Genomic DNA, 15,417 nt, shown 5'->3' on the forward strand with positions numbered 1-15,417 from the left:
TTCTCACCAAGGGAATCACTGCCATGGTTAGGTTTCAGAGGCCTGAGTTAGATTACTCAAAATGGCCAACTACAACTTCCGCCAAGATGGAGGCATAGGTGGAAACACTGCCTTCTCCCACAACCAAGTTTGAACACAACAAAGTTTGGAGAACTAGGACACACCCAAAGACCAGAAAACAGAATTATACGGAAGTCCGACAACTACGAACCTTTCAACGGGGACGGTAAGAGAGGCAGAGCCAGCAGCGGAACTGGGTCGGGCAGGACAGATCCCCTGACCTAGGTGTGCAGGCAGCCTGGAATCAGTCAGGGTGTGGGGCAGACTGACCGCAGACGCACATTCGCACACAGTGAGATGGACCACACAGGCCCCAGGGGGCGAACCCAGTGGTGGAGGGCTGACGGCGGTGGCACACTCGCATGCAGTGGAACAAAACACGTGGGCCTGGTGATGGTGGTGGCTGCGGTGCCAGGGCTGTGGCGGCAAGCGGCAGATGGGAAGCCATTGTCCCTCTTTGACCCCACCCCCACATACAACATCACAACCCAGCGACTTAGTTGCCCTGTTCTAGTGAACACTTTAGGGCTCTGATCCTGCTATGGAAAAGGCACGAGCAGCCCAAACGATGGTGCAAGAAGAACTCAAAGTCCCAGAGCCAATAACACTAAGCGACCAAGAAATTGCCAGCCTCTCAGAAGCACAATTCAAGACACTATTTATCAGGATGCTCACAGAACCGGTAGATTATAGTGACAAATTAGAGGAACATAGTCACAAATTAGAGGAACATATGAAGGCTAAACTAATTGAAATGAAGGGAGATGCACAGGAAACCAATAGTGATGGAAAGGAAACTGGGACTCAAATCAATGGAATGGACCAGAAGGAAGAACAAAACATCCCACCAGAAAGGAATGAAGAAATGAGAATTCAAAAAAATGAGGAGAGGCTTAGGAACCTCCAGGACATCTTTAAACGTTCCAACATCCGGATTATAGGGGTACCAGAAGGGGGAAAGAAACAGCCACGAGTGGAAAACGTATTTGAACAAATAATAAAGGAGAACTTCCCCAGTCTGGCAAAGGAAATAGACTTCCAGGAAATCCAGGAAGCTCAGAGAGTGCCAAAGAAGTTGGACCCAAGAAGGAACACACCAAGGCACATCATAATTACATTAGCCAAGACCAAAATGAAGGAGAGAATCCTAGAAGCATCAAGGGATAAGGGGACAGTCACCTACAAAGGAGTACCCATCAGACTGTCAGCGGATTTCTCAAAAGAGACCTTACAGGCAAGAAGGGGCTGGAAAGAAGTATTCCAAGTCATGAAATCCAAAGACCTACAGCCAAGATTGCTTTATCCAGCAAAACTTTCATTTAGAATGGAAGGACAGATAAAGTGCTTCTCAGATAAGGTCAAGTTCAAGGAGTTCATCATCACCAAGCCCTTATTATATGAAATGCTAAAGGGACTTATATAAGAAAAAGAAGATGAAAAATATGAACAGTGAAAGGACAGCAAACACACAGTTATTAACAACCACACCTAAAACAAAAGCAAACCAAGAGGACAGCTAGATCAGGAGTGGAACCATAGAAATGAAGAACACATGGAGGGTTAGCAACAGGAGAGTGGGAAGAGGAGAAGGGGGGAGAAGGTACAGAAAATAGCATAGACAGTAGGTAGAAAATAGATAGGGGGAGGGCAAGAATAGTGGGGGAAATATAGAATCTAAAGAACTTGAGACACGTGGTTATAAACTAAGGGGGGGGGAGAATGGTGGGGGAGGGAGTGCGGGTGGAGGGGAATGAAGGGGGGAATAGAACAACTGTAATGGTATAATCAATAAAATATATTTAAAAAAATGGCCAACTACACTCTAGGGTAAGTGGAAGATAACAGTGTCAAATGCAATCCAGTACCAAAGATCAAGACCCAAGAAATTCTGTCTAGTCATAAAATCAAAATTCATGAAGTGAGGAGAGAGGTAAAAGAACTAAAGTTATGATGAATGGACATATTTAGGGATGAAGTAGCAAATGAGGAACAGACTCAAAGCAAAGAGAGAGATCTAATTATTTGCTATAGCTTGAATGTCCACTCTTCACATCTAACTCTAGCCTATTATAATCCAGATTGTCTTCTATTGGTTTAACACAAATTGCTGGTTAGTGGATAGGTTGTCTATTTTGAAGTTTCTATTTGTCTTAAATAAGGCTTAACTCACTCAGTTTTCACTCACTTTTTTGCAAATGTTAAAATAACCATTTGGGCAAGAGAGTTGATTTTACAGAGACACCTCACTATAAAAGATATTTAGTATTCAATAAACCTTTCAGTCATTTACCTTAATGTTGTATCATAGTATATTGATTTAAGTGTCACTGGATGTAGGAGACACAGGTTCTATGATCTATGCACTTAATAAACCCTTAAATAATAAAGCAGGATATATTTGAAGGACCAGCTGTCTTTGTTTCTATTTTATGACTGTACTTTTATGAGACTGCTGATTAGAACTCACACTGGCCCTTAGAGCAACATTGCAGAGTTAGCAAAGTTCTTCCCAGCCCTTTCCTAACTTCTCTTTGACACCACACTTGCTATATACAAATTCTTTCTTCAGCTACCTGATGCTTTAATGCTGCTAGGATTTTAGTATCTCCTTCCCCTGTAAATAATTTTCCTAACACAGGGCCATCCTATGTACTAGATAAGGATTTAACAATATTTTGGGAGTCACCTGTTATGTGTTTGATTTTTCATTCCTTGTGGTGAAAAAGATCTCGTCTATCAACTCATGTATTGGAATGAATGTAGGGTGTAGTGAGTGGGAGTGGTGATCTGGAAGAGAAGATGAGAAGTGCAGTACCAGCTTCTTCTCAGGAAACAAAACAAAACAGCTGTACATATGATCAGGTCCCAAGACTGCATCTTTAGCACAGAGGGAAGACTAGCCCTCCCCACACAGTTTTCCTCTTCACTTACCTTTAGGAGGCATACCACACCTTACAAACTCTGTCTTGTTTGAGAGGAGTTCTTGACGTTCATTGGACTCTCTTATTTTATTTTTTCTTAGTGAAGAATATATTTTTTGCATCTGTATTTTTATTTTTCAATTATAATTTACTTTGAATTTTATTGCGTATTGTTTTAAAGTGTACAACATAGTGATTAGACAACCACTTTATACTTTACAAAGTGTTTCATATACTTTACAAATTATTTCTTTTGATATTTACTCCTGGGGACTGGGAGACTGGGTGAAAGATGAAGAGATTAAACCTGGACTCTCTTATGTATTTGTCGTGGCTGGGGAGGACAGAACTGTTATTAAATAATGAAGACTAGTCTGTTTAAAGAACTAGATAAGGGTAATTTGCTGAAAAGTTGGGACCATAGTCTACAAGTCCTGAGAATGGTCAAAGATTCTGTATTTCTCAGAAATAGAGCATCCAAGGAAATGGTCCTAAAATGCAAAGTACCATAAGAGCTCTGGATTGGGTCTGACACGATGGACAAGATGATAGAGACGTCAGAATGATGAAGGTTGTGATGGTGCTGTTCTTGGTAATGAGATCTTTTAATGTGAAGCCTTCTTCTTACAAAATTAATTTATACAAGCTTTGTCTTTTCTTCAAAATACAAGTACCTTGAGACGGGTCAAATGAAGAGCAGTTTTCACTGACCCTAATGGGAGAGAGAAAATATTTATTGGGAAAGATAGATCCAGGCTGTACCCAGATATTTATGCTGGAATTAGAAGGTAACAAGAGGGGAAGAAAAAGTATGGTTCTTATTTTGGTGAATGGATATAGTTGGAGAAACAAACTATTTTTAACTAGAAGGAGAAGATGCATGTGTGAGTGTAAATGTTTGTATGACAAGAGGAATCTTGTGTTTGAATGGGCTAGACTTAGGTGTGAATCATGTTTGACTCACAAAACTACCCATCCGTGCACTTCAAATCTTGCACTTGATGATAAAACAAACAAACAAACAAACAAATAAACAAACAAACAAAAACTCCAGCCTATTCACACAAAAGTACTCAATGGGTATTTCTTATTGTTGTCATCATAAGTCTTCTGTCTGAGTTTACTGGCTACAAAAGCCTCTTATTTTATCACCTCATTCTAGTGGTCAACACATTCCTATAAAGCAAGTAATAAGCCAAGAACTCTACCAGGCACTGGAAGTATGCAGTGAACAAGGTACTTACTGTTAAGAGAGTTAGCTTTCTTTCAATTAATTCTTATAATCATCAACCGTGAGTGAGGAAATAGCTTCTCTTTTTTGCCCTGTGTCCATTGCTTCTTACTGAGTAGATGCAGTAATAATGCAGTTTTGTTTGATTTTGTTTCTTCTTGGAGATGTCCAGACTCCCCCTAGGTGATTTGAACATAATATCAGTCTTAGTGTGAACTCAATCCCCGAACTATTGTTTGTGGACATGTAGTGTTTTTTTTTCCTCAGAGAAGAGTTCCATTGATTCAGTGTACTGATTGGGAGATTAAGGAAGAAGCCTACTCTATGATAGTTTATGAACTCCAAACCTATGGACACCTCATGACACCCAAAGTCTCCATCCATCATTCATATAATGTTGTTCTAAACCTTCTGTACAAAAGTAGCATCATCTATCCTAAACCCTGGCCATTACACTGGAATTCTTCAAATACAAGTATTTATTAACTCTGGCCAAGCAAGTTAGCTTGTGTGGATAAATAAGGTGATGGCTCTTATCTGTAGGGAGTTACACTTTTTTTGTGCAAACACACTTCAGATGAGACTATTTTATATAACTACTGCCATTTAAACCCTTGCCCGGAGCATTCATACTTATCCCTAAGTCACCAAGCTCAGATTTGTTTTCCAAAGTCAGAAAAAAACGACTACTATAAGTTATAGTAGGGCGAGGCCAGAAAAGAGAGGTGGAGAAGAGGGGTTAGTTAGAGGAGGCAGTGAGTATGGCAAATAGCCTGCAACCTGAGAAATATAAATTAGGGCATGCGATGATAATAATTAAACCTTCATTCAGTTAGATTATAACACATTTATACTATCTCTTCACATCAACTCTAAGATATGAATGTTATCTTCACAGTTGTTCCTGAAAACTATAAAAGACACATGGACAAAACCAAGGGAGCAAGAGAGGGAGATAGGTTTGGCTGAAGGGGGGATGGTGGGGAACAGTGCAGACAACTGAAATTGAACAACAATAAAACAATCAATTAAAAAATAAAGTAAAATGAGTATTATCTTCACATCAACTCATATAACTATCATGAGTTTTAACATAAAATTACCCAGAATGTAGATTTGGGGAGGTCTTATGGACTATTACTTTAATTGAGAGTAAAACTCCAGGCATGTAAGTGAGGGTACAAGAAAATGAAGCAGAGAAATAAAAAGGACCCAAGATGAGAATGGTTTTTCAAGACAGCCATAAAGAAATTGCTTGATCAATAGTACAGTTCACTCAAGAATGTCTCAGACAAGGACTTGTGTCTCAGAGCTTTCTCCAGGAGGTAAAAAGGGAGACAATTTCATCCATGGTTTGTGTCTCCAGTGGCTGGATATTATCTCCATGGTCCTAACTTTTCCTCCAGTAGTCATTTTAGTGGCCCAAGCACTGGAGCTATGGAGGTCAGTAGGAAATCCTCAGGATGGACGGTAGGACTCCCACTCTGCTGGCAAGACATAAGGCACTATCAGCTGTGCCTGTGTGACACTGGCCTGACCCCACTCAGAGATGGGTGGGCCAAGACAGATGAGGTCAAGTGGTGTTAAAATGATGCAAAAATGGTATCTAATTCCTTACCATTTTCTCCATTTTATAGGTAAAAAAATAAGCTCAGAAAGAAAGCTAGTTAAATAGTCCAACCTTAAAATCTAGTAAGTGATAAGGAGGGGAATTTAACACAGATTCTCAATTACTCTATCCAAATTCCCAATTACTAGTTGCTGATGGAAAGACTCCCGTCAAAAATTTGAGAGATTAACCCAAATGGTGACATAGACAAAAATTTCAAAGAATTTTCAAATAGATTTTAGGAAATTGAACAAAGTTTTACTAAATTATTACTGAACATGGGAAGTAAGAGTCAGGTCTTTAACCTGAAAAGCATTCAACTAGGAAAACCACACCCATTAATCCCAAATGTGTTTGAGGCATGCCCTTACCCCTCAGGCACAATAAAGATCAGAGCTGCATGTTACCAATCTTAAATATAATTGACATATTCTAGAAGACAGCACTCATTTCTGTTTAGTAGCTACTTTTTGCTACCTGATGTCCTAAATATTTCCCATAAACTATACAAGGTAGGCACCAGCATCACCATTTCATAGATGATAAAACTGAGACCCCCACAGAGAGAAGGTGTGCTCTTTGTTATCCCATATTATCCATATGGTACCTATTAACGGTGGCTGTATATTTTGGTTGTGGCATCTATCTGCCTTCCTTATTACTATTGTAGAAGAGGATGGTAAATCCTGGTTGGGATCACAATAATTAAAAAAAATGTTAAAATTATTCATCCTCGAGGTGCACCTCAAATCTGCTGCATTGGACCTCCCATAGCTAATTGACCAGGGATCTGAAATGTGACCATATTTCACAGGGGATCTGATGGAAAACTAAGGCTGTCATGCAAAAAGGTAGACAGTAAAGAGTGAATGTGCTTTGAAACTGCATGAAATAAATATGCAATATTTAAACACGTGTTGAGAGAGAAGACACTTCTGCTCTTCTTGGTACAGATCAAATCAGAGGTGCTCTACAATTGGAGTAGCTTACTTTAAAGACCAGGTTCAGGTTTGGAAAGAACTGCTGTGTCAGGGGTTAAGGCCTATGTCTAGGTAATGCAAGACAAAGCCAGAAACAACCCAAGAGGCTAGCAATAGAGGAAACATACTGAGGGCAATTCTCTCATCCATGTTAAATCAGCCAACCAATGAACATACACACAAGCAAAGGGCTTCTCTCAGCTGGCTTCTGTGCTTTTAGCAGCAGAGAGTCAGCATAGTTTCTAGAACAGGCTCTGTGCTTTCTGGCCTGCAGTTCTTCTGCCCAGTAGCTCAGTCTGCATCTGGACTTTACCTTACTCTCTACTGCTTAATGCACAGCTCCTCCAACCACTCCACTCCCCCCCACACAGGCTAACTTTTAGCAGAGCGGCTTTTATTTTCTGACCTTTGGCACTTAGCAATCAGCGTCAGGTACAATTTTCCTACCACACAATTGCACTCCTAGTGCAGCCTCAGGTATAATTACGAAGGCTGCCCCAGCACCTGCTGTCTACACTGTACTTAACAGGGAAGGATGGCCTCTCATTCCCTACTAAATGTTTAGAAAGAAAACCTGTAGGCACTATGAGGTTCAAGCACCAAGCAGAAATGGAAACTGGAGTGCCCTTGCTTTGATAGGCATGCACAAGTTTTAATTATCTACTCATTCAGGGCTTAAATTTTTTCGTTTTTGCTATAAAAAGCAGAAAATGGTGAAAACCTGATTTTACATGCAGACAGGGAATGAAATTGGTTGAGAATATTGTCTGTGCTTCAGTCACTGTCACGTCTTCCTGTGTGTTTTCCTTTGTAGTGTTCATTCTCCCATTCTGTAAATAATAAATATAAAAATATAGAAAATGTAGAAATGCATAAAGGTGAACAACCTATGGCTCCACAAGACAGATAAAACTTCTATTAATATTTTTATATTTTCTTTAATCTCATATTTATTCATATACACACAGAGAAAATAGTTATACTTAGTATAACTAATTAGTTATAATTAGTTACATTTTAAAAACAACTTTTAAAAAATTTAGTTTTGGGAGGGGGCACAGTGTTTCCATCTATAAAGACAGCTAAGTTTTAGAAACAAAAACGTAGCGAAAACAGTGAAAATTGAACTGTACGGAAGTCCGACAACAACAAACCACTCAGCCAGACAGGTAAGAGAGGAGGACTCAGCGGCGGAGCCGGGTCCGGCTGGAAAGACCATAGGGCCGACCGACCCAGGAGCTTGGGTGGAGGAGGTTGGTGGATCCCAGGCATGGGATAGGGATGGGCACACCCAGTGAGGGTGCAGGGCAGCTGGCTGACTGTGGTCACACATTCACGCACAGATAAACCAAGTGAAGGTGCAAACAGTGAGACAGACTGCTCAGGCTAGGGCCCAAGCAAGGGGAATTAGAGCCTGAAAGTACCAACTGGAAAGACTTTCTTGGGGTCGAGGGGCTGGGAGAGGCTCCCAGTCTCACAGAGAGTTCATTGGAGAGACCCACAGGGTCGTAGAGAGTACACAGGCCCACACACCCAGGAATCAGCACCAGAGGGGCCCAATTTGCTTGTGGGAAGCTGCAGAGGGGACAGAAATCTGAGAGAGAACAGAGCGGAGCAAAGCGCCATTTTTTTTTCCTTCTCTGACCCTGCCCCCACGTACAGCATCACAATCCAGCGACTGGGTTGCCCGGCCTGGTGAACACCTAAGGCTCCGCCCCTCAAACATAACAGGTGTGAACAGACCAAACATTATGACTCAAGAACAGCTCAAAGCTCCAAAGCCTATAATTCTAAGTGACCAAGAAATAGCCAGCCTTTCAGATGCACAGTTCAAAATACAGGTGATCAGGATGCTCACAGAATTGGTTGATTTTAGCCATAAATTATGCAAACATATGAAGGCTAAACTGATTGAAATGAAGGAAAATGCACAGGAAACCAATAGTGATGGAAAGGAAACTGAGACTCAAATCAAGGGAGTGGACCAGAAGGAAGAAAAAAATGACCAACCAGAAAATAAGGAAGAAACGAGAATCCAAAAAATGAAAGATGCTTAGGAGCCTCCAGGACATCTTTAAACGTTCCAACATCAGAATTATAGGAGTACCATAAGGGGAACAGGAACAGCCATGAGTGGAAACCTTATTTGAACAAATGATAAAGGAGAACTCCCCCAATCTGGCAAAGGTAATAGACTTCCAGGAAATCCAGGAAGCTCAGAGAGTCCCAAAGAAGTTGGACCCAAGAAGGAACACACCAAGGCACATCGTAATTACATTACCCAAGATTAAAATGAAGGAGAGAATTCTAGAAGCAGCAAGAGATAAGGGGACAGTCACCTACAAAGAAGTGCCCATTAATCAGCGTATTTCTCAAAAGAGAACTTCCAGGCAAGAAGGGGCTGGAAAGAAGTATTCCAAGTCATGAAATCCAAAGACCTACAGCCAAGACTGCTCTATTCAGCAAAGCTTTCATTTAGAATGGAAGGGCAGATAAAGTGCTTCTCAGATAAGGTCAAGTTCAAGGAGTTCATCATCACCAAGCTCTTATTATATGAAATATTAAAGGGACTTATCTAAGAAAAAGAAGATAAAATATGAACAATGAAAGGACAGCAAACTCACAGTTATTAACAACCACACCTAAAACAAAAGCAAACTAAGAGGACAGCTAGATCGGGAGCAGAAACATGGAAATCGAGATCACATGGAGGGCTAGCAACAGGGGAATGGGAGGAGGAGAATGGGGAAAAGGTACAGAGAACAAGTAACATAGATGGTAGGTAGAAAGTAGACAGAGGGGAGGGCAGGAATAGTATGCAAAATGTAGAATCTAAAGAACCTGTGACGCATAAACATGAATGAAAGGGGGGAATGATGGGGGAGGGGTATGCAGGGTGAAGGGGGGAATGGGATAACTGTAATGGCATAATCAATGAAACATATTTTTTAAAAAAATAAATAAAAAATAAAAACAACTTTTTAATGGTCAAATCCTTAAGTACTTCACTTTATTTTCCTTGTGAGATATATAATTTTTCCAATCCTCTGCTAATTTCTTATTAATTAGTAAATCACCCAACAATGATGAAGCTCATCTTCTGTGTAGACACTTTCATGACATCACACTGTATGTAAATGTGCTGAGGCTCTGGAGACAGAAGAACCGGGTAGAATCCCAGGTCTACTAGTCTACCAGTAGCCTGAGGGTTTTCTCATCTGTTGGATGGAGCTCATGTGAACTCTCTAATCTTTTCAAATTTTCTCCCCTTGTGCTCTAGTACAAACCAACTCTGTTAACGACTGCACACTCCACACATGTCCTTTTTAAACTTTATTTAATTGTCAACATCAAACCCAAATCTGAATCCTATACAACTCCTCCCTCTTCTTCTTCCACTTCCTCTCTGGCCCTGCGTCTGTTAGCTTCCCACTTGGACTTTGGATCAGGGTATATTCATAGACTGCGATTCTTCACTCATCACCTGGGGTGAATGTCAGGAATTTTGGCATTTACCTCCAAATCTCCAGCTCCTAGCACAGTTCCTGGCACTTGTTCAGCTTCCAGAAAATAATATTGAATTTAATGAATGGTGGAATAAATTTTACAGGCTTTGACATTTTATTTTTTAACATCCAATCCATTCTGTATACATGTTTTAGCAATCTTACATATCAATGAAAATACTGAAGGAAAACATTATTAGGTAATGAACATTAAATTAATGGAGGAGGCACAAAGATCAAATAACTCTGACTAGATCCCTTCTTTTTTAAAAAGGCGAAAGATTTATACAATCCAAAGAGAAACCAGAGTATAGATTACTTCTTTTTTAGAAGGAGAAACTGAGGACTGAAGAGCTCTCACAAATTGTCAGTGTACAGCTTGAGAGGGGCAGAGTTGGGGTTTAGAACCTGATCCCCAGCCTCTGCCTCTCCAGTGCTGCACAGGGTTCCTTTGTACTCCACCCGACTGCCTCAGCCACTGTCATCATCGGAGCTTTCTGTGTCTTTCAAAATCCTACCTATGTATGTAGGGTAAAAATAAATTTAAATCAAGATCAGGTTAAGTATTGGCCAAATTTGCAAAGAAACTTGAAGTGTTTCATTGTTATTATTCATTATTGCCATCGCCTCCACTCAACCACTCATCTCCAAGCCTGTTTTGGCCCACTTCCTAAATCTTGGTCTTTCTATTAAAGAATTCTTTCTCATAGAGATTAATCTCTAGAGTATTTACGTTAGATGTTAGCTCCCTTATGAATTTGTCTGAGAAATAAATCCCCGGGCAGAAGGAACTCGTAGTCATACATCTAATTAACCTTTAATTGTCTGTGTAAAGGCTTTGCAATTCAATAGTTGCTTGATTTTCATTATTTGTCTAATTAGTGTGGTTTAAGTGGCTTTCTATGTCAAATTTTATAATATTGTTTTGCTTACACCATTTCAGGCCCTCTGGGGAGTGCTAATATTGCAGTGCTCAAGTGCTACGTATCTATTTGTTGTTTGCTTGACTTTTCTCTTCAGAAAATAAAAGTGCTTTGACCATTTTTTCCCACTAGGGTGTATAAGTAGTCTATGAAATTCCATGATGATGATAAAAGCTTTTCTATTAATTGTGCATAAATTATTAACCCAGCCATCAACTCAAATTAATCATTTGTCTGCCCAATAAGCCTGTAGATAGACAGACTTGATAGTCTGAAACAAAAGGAGTATTAAAAGAAACCCCCACCACACACCAACAAATACTTCAATTTAAGGCAAGATAACAAAATAAGCACATGTTTATACAGCAGATTCTATAACCATGAAAATATAATTTGTTACTGAAATCTAGAGATATAGTTAATTAAATGCCTATAATAGAATGGTTATGATTTCAAATAATCTATTTGATGTGCAAATCTTTTTTTCTACATCTGATATTTTGCCTTTATTTTTGCAAGCTGGTTTTATTTCCAAATAAAGAGTAAACCTGCTTTCAATCATAAAATTTGTGTTTTTATATCTCAGTGTTCTTTTCTTATTCCATGTACTCTTTAAATTACTGAAAATTACTATGAACATAGTTTAACTAATTCTATCCAAGTAGAGTAGTATGGCTGTCTCTAATATTGATTATGATTATAGTTTCTTTCAGCCTCCCTGATCTCTTGCTTTATTTTCTTTGTTTCTTTTCCCCTGGATTTAAGATAGAGTGTACAGTTTGTTCTCTCTCAGCTTTAAAGATCTAGTATTTAGCACAGTCCTCAAATTGTCACTAATAGTCAAAACGTTCAGTAGCAATTGCTTTATGTATGAAACAATGCCTTTACAGAGAATGATAGCACTGAACATATTGTTGGATGTACAGAGGAGGAATCAAAAGCACTGAGTCTTATTCCCTACTCTCATTGTTTATTTAATGTTTAACCTTGGTTATGTCATAATTTTTATCCCCTCAATGTCTATTCTTTCCATCTGGGAAACAAAGTTAATTATATTTGTAGGCAGAGAAAAGGGAAAACATGCCACATATTTCATTGGATAAATATTTGCAAAATTCAAGGATCATTCTGAAATATAACTCATCCTGAATCATCTTTTATGTCCTAAGAATTGTGCTGGGGCACCAGAAATACAAAGAGAAGTTGGGCATTACATTGGTACTCATTGTTTGACAGAGGGTAGAAGAGAGAATTGGACTCAAGTGTGTTTGAAATAGTATCTAGTATCTCATTATAAATTGAAGTGAATTATTTTACATGGATAGTTTATCTATTAATAATTTAAGAAAGACAGCAGATAAATAATTATAAATCCATTTGGGTATTTTGCGTCATTGTTTGCAAGTCTTGATTCCTTATTGTGGAAGAATTAAACACTAATTATAACTTTGTAGCATCTCCCTTGAAAGTTGACAGAGTGTGTATCCCTCTTCCCTGACCGGTTTTGGCAAGGTGATTTGTTTTATTCAGTGGAATGTGGGCTGAAGAGACATTGTGCCAAACCTGAGTTGAGCCTTGAAGAGGCATGGGAAAGTTCTGTAACAGTTTCTCCTTAGCTCATGCCATGAACAAAGAAACCTTGAACAGGCTGAACTCTGCTCAAAGGCCAAATTACACTGCAGCCCAGCTGATCCCAGTCTACACCAGCTGAATCTCAGACACGTCTAGGAGAGTGATATAAATGATGTTGATATAAGCCTTGAAGATGTAGGGGCCATCTGTTATATAATACTATATAACATGATTAAACAAAAGACTGGTTATTAAAACACATTTTTGTAAGCCAAAATAAAATTTTTGACTGAGGAAATGGCCATCTATTGAATGATAAAGCTAATGAAGTGAAATAGGTGGGACAGTGAGTATTTATATAACTCCACAGATTACTTGCTGGACACAAGAGAACAAGTTAACTTCAATGGAGAGATCAAGCTTTCACTATCTTAACCCAGTCCATCGGTGACTATGGGACAACCAATGTGAAGCCATAATGCATCACATTGGGTGACACAAACATGATCTATGTAGTGTCGTTGCCAAAGTGATTCACTTGCGTTTAGTAAACCCCTAGACCCAACTTTCCTTTTGCACAGAGCACAAAATACAGAGGTAGAATTTAAGCGACATCACAAATTAACATCAGGTAAATTCATTGTAGTGTACAGTATTTTATAGCACAATTGACTGGTCTCTGCAATACGCTGATGTTGCAAAAGGAAAAGTGAAAAGGAGGAAAAACATATGATAGTTAATCGTAGTGTGTGGTTCTAAATTATACCTGGCTGTCTCTCAGTCAGGATCCCTAGAAGAAACTAAACTTACCAACACCTGATTTTATAGACTTGTAGCCTTCAGAATTGTGAGAAAATAAATTTCTGTTGTTAATGATAAATACATACATACATACATACATACATACATAAATTGTATCTTGGTTTGAAAATTCCAGCTTAAAAGACATGTAAAGACAATTGAGAACATTTAAATATGTACTAAATTTCTCAACAAAATTGAGAAATTATTATCAATTTTGTTTAAGTTAGTAATGATATTTAGTTAGTTATACAATTGTCTAAAATTTAAAAAATATACACTGAATTATTTAGAGTTTAGAGGTCATATTTGAATAATAATAACTTAAAATTACTTCAAAATTACTATTTTGAAGTTAATAATAACTTAACTTAATAATAATTTCAAAATAGATGTTAAAATTATGGCACAATGTTAATGCCTATTAGATTTGAGGAAAAAGATACAAGACATTTATGATTCTGTTTTTGTCATGTCTAGGTGTTTAAATTTTTTGAATAAAAAAAGACCAGTGACAATGCACTTAGGACCCACGATAAAATCATTCAGAATGTTACTTTCTATGCAGTCTGGTCCCAAACTGAAGGTTTTTAGTCTCCCTCAATTCACTGTACCTGTTTAAAGCCAGAAGAGATCAGTAAGCTACATGAAGGTGAGTACCAAGTTTCATACTTGTTTTCACTTAGCCTAAGCACTTGGTGTATATTGACATAAATGCTTGTTAGCTATTCTATTGAAGATGATATACAGAACTTTCCTTTAATTGTTATTATTACATTAGTGACTGTATATTTCCCTCCTGTGCCCTTGTTGGTGGAAGCTTAGCATAGGTCTTAGTCTAGGAATGAAGTCAGCCTAAGCAGTGTCCACTTAAACCACTAGTGAAGCCAGTCAACCAGCTGGTTAAAGCCATTTAGATATCAGCCACCACTGCTGTTTGGGATTTCTCTGTTTGTCAGATAATGCAGAGAACAAGGGAATTGACTTCATGTTTAAATGCCTAATGGATATACACTATTTATTTCTCTAGGTCTCTACCATGAACAAAACATTTTTGAAAGGAAGACCAATGATGACATGAATGGATATGAAGATACTGCCAATATTAGTTTCACTAATAATAAAATGTCCACATTAATAGCAACAAATTAGTTGTACTACTCTTTTTAAATCCTCTAAGCAAATGTTCCATACTTGCTATGTAATTGACAACATACTGAAATTGATTGACAGACATTGCCAATTTTTTAAATGTAAATTTTAAAAAAAGAAATACACAGCAATTGTCATACAGCAATTACCCACAAATATTCAACCAATAATGTCAACTAAACAGTTTTTTTCTTAGTCCTTGTAGCAACACAAAGCTCAAAAAAACAAGGCTTTCTTAAAAAAGATTAAAATGGTGGCACTATCACACAAATACAGTCTTTCAAAATATTAATATTGAAACTTATGCAATAACTTGTTTTCCACTAGCACATCTGAGGAAACACACTGAACACTTTAGGCATATTATGTATAATTTTCTCGTTAATACCCTGCTAGAACAATAAACTATTTACCAACTCTTTTTTTTACAGATGAGAAAACTAAAGTATAATGGAAACTAAATTCTGAAAAACCACCAGCTCATACAAAGCTGAGTCAGAATTTTAACTCAGGTCTCTCTGAGTCTAAACTATGCATTCTCCCAGTGTCCCAGATAGTCTTTTTAAACAAAACAAATCGAAAGTAATGGAGCAGGAGTGTTTGACCCAAACTATTGCATGTTTGCAGCGTTATTTTTTAAGTCACAATAGCTCTGGTGGAGA

Source organism: Sturnira hondurensis, unplaced genomic scaffold, assembly GCF_014824575.4.
Source record: "Sturnira hondurensis isolate 20B ecotype Veracruz unplaced genomic scaffold, ASM1482457v3 Scaffold0021639, whole genome shotgun sequence".
Lineage (NCBI taxonomy): Eukaryota > Metazoa > Chordata > Mammalia > Chiroptera > Phyllostomidae > Sturnira > Sturnira hondurensis.